General features: G+C 43.8%; 4 non-coding genes across 4 annotated transcripts; all 4 read right to left on the reverse strand.

Annotated features, from left to right (window-relative positions):
* Positions 1 to 2,536: 2,536 nt before the first annotated feature.
* On the reverse strand, positions 2,537 to 2,608 carry TRNAP-CGG (transfer RNA proline (anticodon CGG)). Its single transcript has one exon. It is a non-coding gene; the product is annotated as a tRNA-Pro (tRNA).
* Positions 2,609 to 6,778: 4,170 nt separating this feature from the next.
* TRNAP-CGG (transfer RNA proline (anticodon CGG)) lies at positions 6,779 to 6,850 on the reverse strand. The gene has a single exon. It is a non-coding gene; the product is annotated as a tRNA-Pro (tRNA).
* Positions 6,851 to 12,415: 5,565 nt separating this feature from the next.
* Positions 12,416 to 12,487, reverse strand: TRNAP-CGG (transfer RNA proline (anticodon CGG)). Its single transcript has one exon. It is a non-coding gene; the product is annotated as a tRNA-Pro (tRNA).
* Positions 12,488 to 13,539: 1,052 nt separating this feature from the next.
* Positions 13,540 to 13,611, reverse strand: TRNAP-CGG (transfer RNA proline (anticodon CGG)). The gene has a single exon. It is a non-coding gene; the product is annotated as a tRNA-Pro (tRNA).
* Between the last annotated feature and the right edge of the window lie 3,429 nt (positions 13,612 to 17,040).

Here is a 17,040-nt window from a genome sequence, read left to right on the forward strand (position 1 = left end):
CCATATGTGTAACTGAAACAAGTTCAACTCGTAAGACTACCCTGTCAATAGTTGCATTTAAATAGTCACTAAATTTCTTCTCCGAAACTCGGGTCCGCCCGGGATTTGAACCCGGGACCACTCGCACCCAAAGCGAGTATCATACCCCTAGACCAACGGAACAGTATGACACTGAAGCATGCTAAACTTATAGGCCTACAATTTTACTATTTGTGTTTAAATAGTCAATTACTTCTGCAAATTCTCGGGTCCGTACGGGATTTGAACCCGGGACCACTCGCACCCAAAGTGAGTATGATACCCCTAGACCAACGGAACAGTATGACACTGAAGTATGGTAAACTTATAGGCCTACAATTTTACTATTTGTGTTTAAATAGTCAATTACTTCTGCAAAAACTCGGGTCCGTCCGGGATTGGAACCCGGGACCACTCACACCCGAAGCGAGTATCATACCTCTAGACCAACGGAACAGTATGACACTGAAGCATGCTAAACTTAGAGGCCTACAATTTTACTATTTGTGTTTAAATAGTCAATTACTTCTGCAAAAACTCGGGTCCGACCGGGATTTGAACCCGGAACCACTCGCACTTAAAGCGAGTAAGATATCCCTAGATCAACGGACCATGTATGTAACTGAAACAAGCTCAACTTTTAAGACTACCCTGTCAATAAATGCATTTAAATAGTCACTAAATTTCTTCTGCAAAAACTCGGGTCCGTCCGGGATTTGAACCCAGGACCACTCGCACCCAAAGTGAGTATGATACCCCTAGACCAACGGAACAGTATGACACTGAAGCATGCTAAACTTATAGGCCTACAATTTTACTATTTGTGTTTAAATAGTCAATTACTTCTGCAAAAACTCGGGTCCGTCCGGGATTTGAACCAGGAACCACTCACACCCGAAGCGAGTATCATACCTCTAGACCAACGGAACAGTATGACACTGAAGCATGCTAAACTTATAGGCCTACAATTTTACTATTTGTGTTTAAATAGTCAATTACTTCTGCAAAAACTCGGGTCCGTCCGGGATTTGAACCAGGAACCACTCACACCCGAAGCGAGTATCATACCTCTAGACCAACGGAACAGCATGACACTGAAGCATGTTAAACTTATAGGCCTACAATTTTACTATTTGTGTTTAAATAGTCAATTACTTCTGCAAAAACTCGGGTCCGTCCGGGATTTGAACCAGGAACCACTCCAACCCGAAGCGAGTATCATACCTCTAGACCAACGGAACAGTATGACACTGAAGCATGCTAAACTTATAGGCCTACAATTTTACTATTTGTGTTTAAATAGTCAATTACTTCTGCAAAACTCGGGTCCGTCCGGGATTTGAACCCAGGACCACTAAAAACCGAAGCGAGTATCATACCCCTAGACCAACGGAACAGTATGACACTGAAGCATGCTAAATTTATAGGCCTACAATTTTACTATTTGTGTTTAAATAGTCAATTGCTTCTGCAAAAACTCGGGTCCGTCCGGGATTTAAACCCGGGACCACTCGCACCCAAAGCGAGTATGATACCCCTAGACCAACGGACCTTGTGTGTAACTGAAACAGTTTCGGGACCACTCGCACCCAAAGCGAGTATCATACCCCTAGACCAACGGAACAGTATGATACTGAAGCATACTAAACTTATAAGCCTACAATTTTACTATTTGTGTTTAAATAGTCAATTACTTCTGCAAAAACTCGGGGCCGTCCGGGATTTAAACCCGGGACCACTCACACACGAAGCGAGTATCATACCCCTAGACCAACGGAACAGTATGACACTGAAGCATGCTAAATTTATAGGCCTACAATTCTACTATTTGTGTTTAAATAGTCAATTACTTCTGAAAAAACTCGGGTCCGTGCGGGATTTGAACCCGGGACCACTCGCACGCAAAGCGAGTATGATACCCCTAGACCAACGGACCATATGTGTAACTGAAACAAGTTCAACTCGTAAGACTACCGTGTCAATAGTTGCATTTAAATAGTCACTAAATTTCTCCTACAAAACTCGGGTCCGCCCGGGATTTGAACCCGGGACCACTCGCACCCAAAGCGAGTATCATACCCCTAGACCAACGGAACAGTATGACACTGAAGCATACTAAACTTATAGGCCTACAATTTTACTATTTGTGTTTAAATAGTCAATTACTTCTGCAAAAACTCGGGTCCGTCCGGCATTTGAACCCGGGACCGTCCGGCATTTGAACCCGGGACCACTCGCACCCAAAGCGAGTATGATACCCCTAGACCAACGGACCATGTGTGTAACTGAAACAAGTTCAACTCGCAAGACTACCCTGTCAATAGTTGCATATAAACAGTCACTAAATTTCTTCTCTGAAACTCGGGTCGCCCGGGATTTGAACCCGGGACCACTCGCACCCAAAGCGAGTATCATACCCCTAGACCAACGGAACAGTATGACACTGAAGCATGCTAAACTTATAGGCCTACAATTTTACTATTTGTGTTTAAATAGTCAATTACTTCTGCAAAAACTCGGGTCCGTCCGGGATTTGAACCCGGGACCACTCACACCCGAAGCGAGTATCATACCCCTAGACTAACGGAACAGTATGGCACTGAAGCATGCTAAACTCATAGGCCTACAATTTTACTATTTGTGTTTAAATAGTCACTAAATTTCTTCTCCAAAACTCGGTCCGCCCGGGATTTGAACCCGGGACCACTCGCACCCAAAGCGAGTATCATACCCCTAGACGAGCGGAAAAGTATGACACTGAAGCATGCTAAACTTATAGACCTACAATTTTACACTTTTTGTTTAAATAGTCAATTACTTCTGCAAAAACTCGGGGCCGTCCGGGATTTGAACCCGGGACCACTCATACACGAAGCGAGTATCATACCCCTAGACCAACGGAACAGTATGACACTGAAGCATGCTAAATTTATAGGCCTACAATTTTACTATTTGTGTTTAAATAGTCAATTACTTCTGAAAAAACTCGGGTCCGTCCGGGATTTGAACCCGGGACCACTCGCACCCAAAGCGAGTATGATACCCCTAGACCAACGGACCATATGTGTAACTGAAACAAGTTCAACTCGTAAGACTACCCTGTCAATAGTTGCATTTAAATAGTCACTAAATTTCTCCTACAAAACTCGGGTCCGCCCGGGATTTGAACCCGGGACCACTCGCACCCAAAGCGAGTATCATACCCCTTGACGAACGGAACAGTATGACACTGAAGCATGCTAAACTTATAGGCCTACAATTTTACACTTTTTGTTTAAATAGTCAATTACTTCTGCAAAAACTCGGGTCCGTCCGGGATTTGAACCCGGGACCACTCGCACCCAAAGCGAGTATGATACCCCTAGACCAACGGACCATATGTGTAACTGAAACAAGTTCAACTCGTAAGACTACCCTGTCAATAGTTGCATTTAAATAGTCACTAAATTTCTTCTCCAAAACTCGGGTCCGCCCGGGATTTGAACCCGGGACCACTCGCACCCAAAGCGAGTATCATACCCCTAGACCAACGGAACAGTATTACACTGAAGCATGCTAAACTTATAGGCCTACAATTTTACTATTTGTGTTTAAATAGTCAATTACTTCTGCAAATTCTCGGGTCCGTACGGGATTTGAACCCGGGACCACTCACACCCGAAGCGAGTATCATACCCCTAGACTAACGGAACAGTATGGCACTGAAGCATGCTAAACTCATAGGCCTACAATTTTACTATTTGTGTTTAAATAGTCACTAAATTTCTTCTCCAAAACTCGGTCCGCCCGGGATTTGAACCCGGGACCACTCGCACCCAAAGCGAGTATCATACCCCTAGACGAGCGGAAAAGTATGACACTGAAGCATGCTAAACTTATAGACCTACAATTTTACACTTTTTGTTTAAATAGTCAATTACTTCTGCAAAAACTCGGGGCCGTCCGGGATTTGAACCCGGGACCACTCGTACACGAAGCGAGTATCATACCCCTAGACGAACGGAACAGTATGACACTGAAGCATGCTAAACTTATAGGCCTACAATTTTACACTTTTTGTTTAAATAGTCAATTACTTCTGCAAAAACTCGGGTCCGTCCGGGATTTGAACCCAGGACCACTCGCACCCAAAGCGAGTATGATACCCCTAGACCAACGGACCATATGTGTAACTGAAACAAGTTCAACTCGTAAGACTACCCTGTCAATAGTTGCATTTAAATAGTCACTAAATTTCTTCTCCAAAACTCGGGTCCGCCCGGGATTTGAACCCGGGACCACTCGCACCCAAAGCGAGTATCATACCCCTAGACCAACGGAACAGTATTACACTGAAGCATGCTAAACTTATAGGCCTACAATTTTACTATTTGTGTTTAAATAGTCAATTACTTCTGCAAATTCTCGGGTCCGTACGGGATTTGAACCCGGGACCACTCGCACCCAAAGTGAGTATGATACCCCTAGACCAACGGAACAGTATGACACTGAAGTATGGTAAACTTATAGGCCTACAATTTTACTATTTGTGTTTAAATAGTCAATTACTTCTGCAAAAACTCGGGTCCGTCCGGGATTGGAACCCGGGACCACTCACACCCGAAGCGAGTATCATACCTCTAGACCAACGGAACAGTATGACACTGAAGCATGCTAAACTTAGAGGCCTACAATTTTACTATTTGTGTTTAAATAGTCAATTACTTCTGCAAAAACTCGGGTCCGACCGGGATTTGAACCCGGAACCACTCGCACTTAAAGCGAGTAAGATATCCCTAGACCAACGGACCATGTATGTAACTGAAACAAGCTCAACTTTTAAGACTACCCTGTCAATAAATGCATTTAAATAGTCACTAAATTTCTTCTGCAAAAACTCGGGTCCGTCCGGGATTTGAACCCAGGACCACTCGCACCCAAAGTGAGTATGATACCCCTAGACCAACGGAACAGTATGACACTGAAGCATGCTAAACTTATAGGCCTACAATTTTACTATTTGTGTTTAAATAGTCAATTACTTCTGCAAAAACTCGGGTCCGTCCGGGATTTGAACCAGGAACCACTCACACCCGAAGCGAGTATCATACCTCTAGACCAACGGAACAGTATGACACTGAAGCATGCTAAACTTATAGGCCTACAATTTTACTATTTGTGTTTAAATAGTCAATTACTTCTGCAAAAACTCGGGTCCGTCCGGGATTTGAACCAGGAACCACTCACACCCGAAGCGAGTATCATACCTCTAGACCAACGGAACAGTATGACACTGAAGCATGCTAAACTTATAGGCCTACAATTTTACTATTTGTGTTTAAATAGTCAATTACTTCTGCAAAACTCGGGTCCGTCCGGGATTTGAACCCAGGACCACTAACAACCGAAGCGAGTATCATACCCCTAGACCAACGGAACAGTATGACACTGAAGCATGCTAAATTTATAGGCCTACAATTTTACTATTTGTGTTTAAATAGTCAATTACTTCTGCAAATTCTCGGGTCCGTACGGGATTTGAACCCGGGACCACTCACACCCGAAGCGAGTATCATACCCCTAGACTAACGGAACAGTATTACACTGAAGCATGCTAAATTTATAGGCCTACAATTTTACTATTTGTGTTTAAATAGTCAATTACTTCTGAAAAAACTCGGGTCCGTCCGGGATTTGAACCCGGGACCACTCGCACCCAAAGCGAGTATGATACCCCTAGACCAACGGACCATATGTGTAACTGAAACAAGTTCAACTCGTAAGACTACCCTGTCAATAGTTGCATTTAAATAGTCACTAAATTTCTCCTACAAAACTCGGGTCCGCCCGGGATTTGAACCCGGGACCACTCGCACCCAAAGCGAGTATCATACCCCTAGACGAACGGAACAGTATGACACTGAAGCATGCTAAACTTATAGGCCTACAATTTTACACTTTTTGTTTAAATAGTCAATTACTTCTGCAAAAACTCGGGTCCGTCCGGGATTTGAACCCGGGACCACTCGCACCCAAAGCGAGTATGATACCCCTAGACCAACGGACCATATGTGTAACTGAAACAAGTTCAACTCGTAAGACTACCCTGTCAATAGTTGCATTTAAATAGTCACTAAATTTCTTCTCCAAAACTCGGGTCCGCCCGGGATTTGAACCCGGGACCACTCGCACCCAAAGCGAGTATCATACCCCTAGACCAACGGAACAGTATTACACTGAAGCATGCTAAACTTATAGGCCTACAATTTTACTATTTGTGTTTAAATAGTCAATTACTTCTGCAAATTCTCGGGTCCGTACGGGATTTGAACCCGGGACCACTCACACCCGAAGCGAGTATCATACCCCTAGACTAACGGAACAGTATGGCACTGAAGCATGCTAAACTCATAGGCCTACAATTTTACTATTTGTGTTTAAATAGTCACTAAATTTCTTCTCCAAAACTCGGTCCGCCCGGGATTTGAACCCGGGACCACTCGCACCCAAAGCGAGTATCATACCCCTAGACGAGCGGAAAAGTATGACACTGAAGCATGCTAAACTTATAGACCTACAGTTTTACACTTTTTGTTTAAATAGTCAATTACTTCTGCAAAAACTCGGGTCCGTCCGGGTATTGAACCCGGGACCACTCACACCCGAAGCGAGTATCATACCCCTAGACCAACGGAACAGTATGAAACTGAAGCATGCTAAACTTATAGGCCTACAATTTTACTATTTGTGTTTAAATAGTCAATTACTTCTGCAAAAACTCGGGTCCGTCCGGGATTTGAACCCGGGACCACTCACACCCGAAGCGAGTATCATACCCCTAGACTAACGGAACAGTATGGCACTGAAGCATGCTAAACTCATAGGCCTACAATTTTACTATTTGTGTTTAAATAGTCACTAAATTTCTTCTCCAAAACTCGGTCCGCCCGGGATTTGAACCCGGGACCACTCGCACCCAAAGCGAGTATCATACCCCTAGAAGAGCGGAAAAGTATGACACTGAAGCATGCTAAACTTATAGACCTACAATTTTACACTTTTTGTTTAAATAGTCAATTACTTCTGCAAAAACTCGGGGCCGTCCGGGATTTGAACCCGGGACCACTCACACCCAAAGCGAGTATGATACCCCTAGACCAACGGACCATATGTGTAACTGAAACAAGTTCAACTCGTAAGACTACCCTGTCAATAGTTGCATTTAAATAGTCACTAAATTTCTCCTACAAAACTCGGGTCCGCCCGGGATTTGAACCCGGGACCACTCGCACCCAAAGCGAGTATCATACCCCTAGACGAACGGAACAGTATGACACTGAAGCATGCTAAACTTATAGGCCTACAATTTTACACTTTTTGTTTAAATAGTCAATTACTTCTGCAAAAACTCGGGTCCGTCCGGGATTTGAACCCAGGACCACTCGCACCCAAAGCGAGTATGATACCCCTAGACCAACGGACCATATGTGTAACTGAAACAAGTTCAACTCGTAAGACTACCCTGTCAATAGTTGCATTTAAATAGTCACTAAATTTCTTCTCCAAAACTCGGGTCCGCCCGGGATTTGAACCCGGGACCACTCGCACCCAAAGCGAGTATCATACCCCTAGACCAACGGAACAGTATTACACTGAAGCATGCTAAACTTATAGGCCTACAATTTTACTATTTGTGTTTAAATAGTCAATTACTTCTGCAAATTCTCGGGTCCGTACGGGATTTGAACCCGGGACCACTCGCACCCAAAGTGAGTATGATACCCCTAGACCAACGGAACAGTATGACACTGAAGTATGGTAAACTTATAGGCCTACAATTTTACTATTTGTGTTTAAATAGTCAATTACTTCTGCAAAAACTCGGGTCCGTCCGGGATTGGAACCCGGGACCACTCACACCCGAAGCGAGTATCATACCTCTAGACCAACGGAACAGTATGACACTGAAGCATGCTAAACTTAGAGGCCTACAATTTTACTATTTGTGTTTAAATAGTCAATTACTTCTGCAAAAACTCGGGTCCGACCGGGATTTGAACCCGGAACCACTCGCACTTAAAGCGAGTAAGATATCCCTAGACCAACGGACCATGTATGTAACTGAAACAAGCTCAACTTTTAAGACTACCCTGTCAATAAATGCATTTAAATAGTCACTAAATTTCTTCTGCAAAAACTCGGGTCCGTCCGGGATTTGAACCCAGGACCACTCGCACCCAAAGTGAGTATGATACCCCTAGACCAACGGAACAGTATGACACTGAAGCATGCTAAACTTATAGGCCTACAATTTTACTATTTGTGTTTAAATAGTCAATTACTTCTGCAAAAACTCGGGTCCGTCCGGGATTTGAACCAGGAACCACTCACACCCGAAGCGAGTATCATACCTCTAGACCAACGGAACAGTATGACACTGAAGCATGCTAAACTTATAGGCCTACAATTTTACTATTTGTGTTTAAATAGTCAATTACTTCTGCAAAAACTCGGGTCCGTCCGGGATTTGAACCAGGAACCACTCACACCCGAAGCGAGTATCATACCTCTAGACCAACGGAACAGCATGACACTGAAGCATGTTAAACTTATAGGCCTACAATTTTACTATTTGTGTTTAAATAGTCAATTACTTCTGCAAAAACTCGGGTCCGTCCGGGATTTGAACCAGGAACCACTCCAACCCGAAGCGAGTATCATACCTCTAGACCAACGGAACAGTATGACACTGAAGCATGCTAAACTTATAGGCCTACAATTTTACTATTTGTGTTTAAATAGTCAATTACTTCTGCAAAACTCGGGTCCGTCCGGGATTTGAACCCAGGACCACTAACAACCGAAGCGAGTATCATACCCCTAGACCAACGGAACAGTATGACACTGAAGCATGCTAAATTTATAGGCCTACAATTTTACTATTTGTGTTTAAATAGTCAATTGCTTCTGCAAAAACTCGGGTCCGTCCGGGATTTAAACCCGGGACCACTCGCACCCAAAGCGAGTATGATACCCCTAGACCAACGGACCTTGTGTGTAACTGAAACAGTTTCGGGACCACTCGCACCCAAAGCGAGTATCATACCCCTAGACCAACGGAACAGTATGATACTGAAGCATACTAAACTTATAAGCCTACAATTTTACTATTTGTGTTTAAATAGTCAATTACTTCTGCAAAAACTCGGGGCCGTCCGGGATTTAAACCCGGGACCACTCACACACGAAGCGAGTATCATACCCCTAGACCAACGGAACAGTATGACACTGAAGCATGCTAAATTTATAGGCCTACAATTCTACTATTTGTGTTTAAATAGTCAATTACTTCTGAAAAAACTCGGGTCCGTGCGGGATTTGAACCCGGGACCACTCGCACGCAAAGCGAGTATGATACCCCTAGACCAACGGACCATATGTGTAACTGAAACAAGTTCAACTCGTAAGACTACCCTGTCAATAGTTGCATTTAAATAGTCACTAAATTTCTCCTACAAAACTCGGGTCCGCCCGGGATTTGAACCCGGGACCACTCGCACCCAAAGCGAGTATCATACCCCTAGACCAACGGAACAGTATGACACTGAAGCATACTAAACTTATAGGCCTACAATTTTACTATTTGTGTTTAAATAGTCAATTACTTCTGCAAATTCTCGGGTCCGTACGGGATTTGAACCCGGGACCACTCGCACCCAAAGTGAGTATGATACCCCTAGACCAACGGAACAGTATGACACTGAAGTATGGTAAACTTATAGGCCTACAATTTTACTATTTGTGTTTAAATAGTCAATTACTTCTGCAAAAACTCGGGTCCGTCCGGGATTGGAACCCGGGACCACTCACACCCGAAGCGAGTATCATACCTCTAGACCAACGGAACAGTATGACACTGAAGCATGCTAAACTTAGAGGCCTACAATTTTACTATTTGTGTTTAAATAGTCAATTACTTCTGCAAAAACTCGGGTCCGACCGGGATTTGAACCCGGAACCACTCGCACTTAAAGCGAGTAAGATATCCCTAGACCAACGGACCATGTATGTAACTGAAACAAGCTCAACTTTTAAGACTACCCTGTCAATAAATGCATTTAAATAGTCACTAAATTTCTTCTGCAAAAACTCGGGTCCGTCCGGGATTTGAACCCAGGACCACTCGCACCCAAAGTGAGTATGATACCCCTAGACCAACGGAACAGTATGACACTGAAGCATGCTAAACTTATAGGCCTACAATTTTACTATTTGTGTTTAAATAGTCAATTACTTCTGCAAAAACTCGGGTCCGTCCGGGATTTGAACCAGGAACCACTCACACCCGAAGCGAGTATCATACCTCTAGACCAACGGAACAGTATGACACTGAAGCATGCTAAACTTATAGGCCTACAATTTTACTATTTGTGTTTAAATAGTCAATTACTTCTGCAAAAACTCGGGTCCGTCCGGGATTTGAACCAGGAACCACTCACACCCGAAGCGAGTATCATACCTCTAGACCAACGGAACAGCATGACACTGAAGCATGTTAAACTTATAGGCCTACAATTTTACTATTTGTGTTTAAATAGTCAATTACTTCTGCAAAAACTCGGGTCCGTCCGGGATTTGAACCAGGAACCACTCCAACCCGAAGCGAGTATCATACCTCTAGACCAACGGAACAGTATGACACTGAAGCATGCTAAACTTATAGGCCTACAATTTTACTATTTGTGTTTAAATAGTCAATTACTTCTGCAAAACTCGGGTCCGTCCGGGATTTGAACCCAGGACCACTAACAACCGAAGCGAGTATCATACCCCTAGACCAACGGAACAGTATGACACTGAAGCATGCTAAATTTATAGGCCTACAATTTTACTATTTGTGTTTAAATAGTCAATTGCTTCTGCAAAAACTCGGGTCCGTCCGGGATTTAAACCCGGGACCACTCGCACCCAAAGCGAGTATGATACCCCTAGACCAACGGACCTTGTGTGTAACTGAAACAGTTTCGGGACCACTCGCACCCAAAGCGAGTATCATACCCCTAGACCAACGGAACAGTATGATACTGAAGCATACTAAACTTATAAGCCTACAATTTTACTATTTGTGTTTAAATAGTCAATTACTTCTGCAAAAACTCGGGGCCGTCCGGGATTTAAACCCGGGACCACTCACACACGAAGCGAGTATCATACCCCTAGACCAACGGAACAGTATGACACTGAAGCATGCTAAATTTATAGGCCTACAATTCTACTATTTGTGTTTAAATAGTCAATTACTTCTGAAAAAACTCGGGTCCGTGCGGGATTTGAACCCGGGACCACTCGCACGCAAAGCGAGTATGATAGCCCTAGACCAACGGACCATATGTGTAACTGAAACAAGTTCAACTCGTAAGACTACCCTGTCAATAGTTGCATTTAAATAGTCACTAAATTTCTCCTACAAAACTCGGGTCCGCCCGGGATTTGAACCCGGGACCACTCGCACCCAAAGCGAGTATCATACCCCTAGACCAACGGAACAGTATGACACTGAAGCATACTAAACTTATAGGCCTACAATTTTACTATTTGTGTTTAAATAGTCAATTACTTCTGCAAAAACTCGGGTCCGTGCGGGATTTGAACCCGGGACCACTCGCACGCAAAGCGAGTATGATACCCCTAGACCAACGGACCATATGTGTAACTGAAACAAGTTCAACTCGTAAGACTACCCTGTCAATAGTTGCATTTAAATAGTCACTAAATTTCTCCTACAAAACTCGGGTCCGCCCGGGATTTGAACCCGGGACCACTCGCACCCAAAGCGAGTATCATACCCCTAGACCAACGGAACAGTATGACACTGAAGCATACTAAACTTATAGGCCTACAATTTTACTATTTGTGTTTAAATAGTCAATTACTTCTGCAAAAACTCGGGTCCGTGCGGGATTTGAACCCGGGACCACTCGCACCCAAAGCGAGTATGATACCCCTAGACCAACGGACCATGTGTGTAACTGAAACAAGTTCAACTCGCAAGACTACCCTGTCAATAGTTGCATATAAACAGTCACTAAATTTCTTCTCTGAAACTCGGGTCGCCCGGGATTTGAACCCGGGACCACTCGCACCCAAAGCGAGTATCATACCCCTAGACCAACGGAACAGTATGACACTGAAGCATGCTAAACTTATAGGCCTACAATTTTACTATTTGTGTTTAAATAGTCAATTACTTCTGCAAAAACTCGGGTCCGTCCGGGTATTGAACCCGAGACCACTCACACCCGAAGCGAGTATCATACCCCTAGACCAACGGAACAGTATGAAACTGAAGCATGCTAAACTTATAGGCCTACAATTTTACTATTTGTGTTTAAATAGTCAATTACTTCTGCAAAAACTCGGGTCCGTCCGGGATTTGAACCCGGGACCACTCACACCCGAAGCGAGTATCATACCCCTAGACTAACGGAACAGTATGGCACTGAAGCATGCTAAACTCATAGGCCTACAATTTTACTATTTGTGTTTAAATAGTCACTAAATTTCTTCTCCAAAACTCGGTCCGCCCGGGATTTGAACCCGGGACCACTCGCACCCAAAGCGAGTATCATACCCCTAGACGAGCGGAAAAGTATGACACTGAAGCATGCTAAACTTATAGACCTACAATTTTACACTTTTTGTTTAAATAGTCAATTACTTCTGCAAAAACTCGGGGCCGTCCGGGATTTGAACCCGGGACCACTCATACACGAAGCGAGTATCATACCCCTAGACCAACGGAACAGTATGACACTGAAGCATGCTAAATTTATAGGCCTACAATTTTACTATTTGTGTTTAAATAGTCAATTACTTCTGAAAAAACTCGGGTCCGTCCGGGATTTGAACCCGGGACCACTCGCACCCAAAGCGAGTATGATACCCCTAGACCAACGGACCATATGTGTAACTGAAACAAGTTCAACTCGTAAGACTACCCTGTCAATAGTTGCATTTAAATAGTCACTAAATTTCTCCTACAAAACTCGGGTCCGCCCGGGATTTGAACCCGGGACCACTCGCACCCAAAGCGAGTATCATACCCCTAGACCAACGGAACAGTATGACACTGAAGCATACTAAACTTATAGGCCTACAATTTTACTATTTGTGTTTAAATAGTCAATTACTTCTGCAAAAACTCGGGTCCGTCCGGCATTTGAACCCGGGACCGTCCGGCATTTGAACCCGGGACCACTCGCACCCAAAGCGAGTATGATACCCCTAGACCAACGGACCATGTGTGTAACTGAAACAAGTTCAACTCGCAAGACTACCCTGTCAATAGTTGCATATAAACAGTCACTAAATTTCTTCTCTGAAACTCGGGTCGCCCGGGATTTGAACCCGGGACCACTCGCACCCAAAGCGAGTATCATACCCCTAGACCAACGGAACAGTATGACACTGAAGCATGCTAAACTTATAGGCCTACAATTTTACTATTTGTGTTTAAATAGTCAATTACTTCTGCAAAAACTCGGGTCCGTCCGGGATTTGAACCCGGGACCACTCACACCCGAAGCGAGTATCATACCCCTAGACTAACGGAACAGTATGGCACTGAAGCATGCTAAACTCATAGGCCTACAATTTTACTATTTGTGTTTAAATAGTCACTAAATTTCTTCTCCAAAACTCGGTCCGCCCGGGATTTGAACCCGGGACCACTCGCACCCAAAGCGAGTATCATACCCCTAGACGAGCGGAAAAGTATGACACTGAAGCATGCTAAACTTATAGACCTACAATTTTACACTTTTTGTTTAAATAGTCAATTACTTCTGCAAAAACTCGGGGCCGTCCGGGATTTGAACCCGGGACCACTCATACACGAAGCGAGTATCATACCCCTAGACCAACGGAACAGTATGACACTGAAGCATGCTAAATTTATAGGCCTACAATTTTACTATTTGTGTTTAAATAGTCAATTACTTCTGAAAAAACTCGGGGCCGTCCGGGATTTGAACCCGGGACCACTCACACCCAAAGCGAGTATGATACCCCTAGACCAACGGACCATATGTGTAACTGAAACAAGTTCAACTCGTAAGACTACCCTGTCAATAGTTGCATTTAAATAGTCACTAAATTTCTCCTACAAAACTCGGGTCCGCCCGGGATTTGAACCCGGGACCACTCGCACCCAAAGCGAGTATCATACCCCTAGACGAACGGAACAGTATGACACTGAAGCATGCTAAACTTATAGGCCTACAATTTTACACTTTTTGTTTAAATAGTCAATTACTTCTGCAAAAACTCGGGTCCGTCCGGGATTTGAACCCAGGACCACTCGCACCCAAAGCGAGTATGATACCCCTAGACCAACGGACCATATGTGTAACTGAAACAAGTTCAACTCGTAAGACTACCCTGTCAATAGTTGCATTTAAATAGTCACTAAATTTCTTCTCCAAAACTCGGGTCCGCCCGGGATTTGAACCCGGGACCACTCGCACCCAAAGCGAGTATCATACCCCTAGACCAACGGAACAGTATTACACTGAAGCATGCTAAACTTATAGGCCTACAATTTTACTATTTGTGTTTAAATAGTCAATTACTTCTGCAAATTCTCGGGTCCGTACGGGATTTGAACCCGGGACCACTCACACCCGAAGCGAGTATCATACCCCTAGACGAGCGGAAAAGTATGACACTGAAGCATGCTAAACTTATAGGCCTACAATTTTACTATTTGTGTTTAAATAGTCAATTACTTCTGCAAAAACTCGGGTCCGTCCGGGATTGGAACCCGGGACCACTCACACCCGAAGCGAGTATCATACCTCTAGACCAACGGAACAGTATGACACTGAAGCATGCTAAACTTAGAGGCCTACAATTTTACTATTTGTGTTTAAATAGTCAATTACTTCTGCAAAAACTCGGGTCCGACCGGGATTTGAACCCGGAACCACTCGCACTTAAAGCGAGTAAGATATCCCTAGACCAACGGACCATGTATGTAACTGAAACAAGCTCAACTTTTAAGACTACCCTGTCAATAAATGCATTTAAATAGTCACTAAATTTCTTCTGCAAAAACTCGGGTCCGTCCGGGATTTGAACCCAGGACCACTCGCACCCAAAGTGAGTATGATACCCCTAGACCAACGGAACAGTATGACACTGAAGCATGCTAAACTTATAGGCCTACAATTTTACTATTTGTGTTTAAATAGTCAATTACTTCTGCAAAAACTCGGGTCCGTCCGGGATTTGAACCAGGAACCACTCACACCCGAAGCGAGTATCATACCTCTAGACCAACGGAACAGTATGACACTGAAGCATGCTAAACTTATAGGCCTACAATTTTACTATTTGTGTTTAAATAGTCAATTACTTCTGCAAAAACTCGGGTCCGTCCGGGATTTGAACCAGGAACCACTCCAACCCGAAGCGAGTATCATACCTCTAGACCAACGGAACAGTATGACACTGAAGCATGCTAAACTTATAGGCCTACAATTTTACTATTTGTGTTTAAATAGTCAATTACTTCTGCAAAACTCGGGTCCGTCCGGGATTTGAACCCAGGACCACTAACAACCGAAGCGAGTATCATACCCCTAGACCAACGGAACAGTATGACACTGAAGCATGCTAAATTTATAGGCCTACAATTTTACTATTTGTGTTTAAATAGTCAATTGCTTCTGCAAAAACTCGGGTCCGTCCGGGATTTAAACCCGGGACCACTCACACCCGAAGCGAGTATCATACCTCTAGACCAACGGAACAGTATGACACTGAAGCATGCTAAACTTAGAGGCCTACAATTTTACTATTTGTGTTTAAATAGTCAATTACTTCTGCAAAAACTCGGGTCCGACCGGGATTTGAACCCGGAACCACTCGCACTTAAAGCGAGTAAGATATCCCTAGACCAACGGACCATGTATGTAACTGAAACAAGCTCAACTTTTAAGACTACCCTGTCAATAAATGCATTTAAATAGTCACTAAATTTCTTCTGCAAAAACTCGGGTCCGTCCGGGATTTGAACCCAGGACCACTCGCACCCAAAGTGAGTATGATACCCCTAGACCAACGGAACAGTATGACACTGAAGCATGCTAAACTTATAGGCCTACAATTTTACTATTTGTGTTTAAATAGTCAATTACTTCTGCAAAAACTCGGGTCCGTCCGGGATTTGAACCAGGAACCACTCACACCCGAAGCGAGTATCATACCTCTAGACCAACGGAACAGTATGACACTGAAGCATGCTAAACTTATAGGCCTACAATTTTACTATTTGTGTTTAAATAGTCAATTACTTCTGCAAAAACTCGGGTCCGTCCGGGATTTGAACCAGGAACCACTCACACCCGAAGCGAGTATCATACCTCTAGACCAACGGAACAGCATGACACTGAAGCATGTTAAACTTATAGGCCTACAATTTTACTATTTGTGTTTAAATAGTCAATTACTTCTGCAAAAACTCGGGTCCGTCCGGGATTTGAACCAGGAACCACTCCAACCCGAAGCGAGTATCATACCTCTAGACCAACGGAACAGTATGACACTGAAGCATGCTAAACTTATAGGCCTACAATTTTACTATTTGTGTTTAAATAGTCAATTACTTCTGCAAAACTCGGGTCCGTCCGGGATTTGAACCCAGGACCACTAACAACCGAAGCGAGTATCATACCCCTAGACCAACGGAACAGTATGACACTGAAGCATGCTAAATTTATAGGCCTACAATTTTACTATTTGTGTTTAAATAGTCAATTGCTTCTGCAAAAACTCGGGTCCGTCCGGGATTTAAACCCGGGACCACTCGCACCCAAAGCGAGTATGATACCCCTAGACCAACGGACCTTGTGTGTAACTGAAACAGTTTCGGGACCACTCGCACCCAAAGCGAGTATCATACCCCTAGACCAACGGAACAGTATGATACTGAAGCATACTAAACTTATAAGCCTACAATTTTACTATTTGTGTTTAAATAGT

This window comes from Phalangium opilio, unplaced genomic scaffold, assembly GCF_054372755.1.
Source record: "Phalangium opilio isolate 3A_F unplaced genomic scaffold, DU_Popi_V2 ptg000240l_1, whole genome shotgun sequence".
NCBI lineage: Eukaryota > Metazoa > Arthropoda > Arachnida > Opiliones > Phalangiidae > Phalangium > Phalangium opilio.